Source organism: Schistocerca piceifrons, chromosome 6, assembly GCF_021461385.2.
Source record: "Schistocerca piceifrons isolate TAMUIC-IGC-003096 chromosome 6, iqSchPice1.1, whole genome shotgun sequence".
Lineage (NCBI taxonomy): Eukaryota > Metazoa > Arthropoda > Insecta > Orthoptera > Acrididae > Schistocerca > Schistocerca piceifrons.
In genome coordinates, this window is record NC_060143.1 from 551,578,206 (window position 1) to 551,579,067 (window position 862).

The 862-nt window shown below is 48.8% G+C and overlaps 1 non-coding gene across 1 annotated transcript; it reads right to left on the minus strand.

Annotated features, from left to right (window-relative positions):
• Positions 1 to 489: 489 nt before the first annotated feature.
• Positions 490 to 562, minus strand: Trnaf-aaa. Its single transcript has one exon. It is a non-coding gene; the product is annotated as a tRNA-Phe (tRNA).
• Between the last annotated feature and the right edge of the window lie 300 nt (positions 563 to 862).

An 862-nucleotide genomic window follows, 5' to 3' on the forward strand; every position in this document is an offset into this window, starting at 1 on the left:
ATTTCTGGTGTAAATTCGAGAAACTTGTTGATGGAACTGGGTATTCTAACCACTCTTTCTCAGTATATTTATTCCTTAATGAAATCTGTCGCCGGCCGTTGTGGCCGAGTGGTTCTAGGTGCTTCATTCTGGAACCGCACTGCTGCTATGGTCGGAGGTTCGGATCCTGCCTCGCACAGGATTACATTATGTAAGGCAGTGAAGCATATACGTGAAACATGAGCTGCGAAGACGTTACATTTTGGCAAACAAACACATTTAATGGATGTCAGTGGAATGTATTATATTGTGACGGGTTAGTAAATCTTTTTTGGAGGAATGGCGAGAAAGAGAGAGATAGGGCACATCCAGATCTTTTATAGGGAAGTGCGTCTTACATGCTTTGTGTTGTGCCAGGTCTCATTGTTGTACGTACGTTGCAATCGGTTTTTGTGGAGTGCGAGAGGGGTACTGTCAGTAGCCGTTTTGAATCGCATAAAAAAAAACACGTGCCGAAACCCAGGATCGAACCAGGGACCTTTAGATCTTTAGTCTAACGCTCTCCCAACTGAGCTATTTCAGCCAACAAGAATTTCAACCATTATCAGTTCTGACGCTGGGACCGCCTCGCAACTGCACTTGATGACGTAAGCAGTAACCACTCCGAGGCCTACAAGAAAGGCAGCGAGCGAGCGAGTTCGTGACGGCACGCCGCGGCCTGTCTCTCTCGCGGGCCTCGTAACCACGTCGTCTTCTCTAGCGTGACGAGCACAGGTATGCAAGCAGAGCTGTGGGTCGCCTGGGTCAGGCGGCCCTGGGCGTGTATCGCGGGCAGGTGTTCGGATGTAAGGTTAGTTAGGTTTAAGTAGTTCGAAGTCCAGGG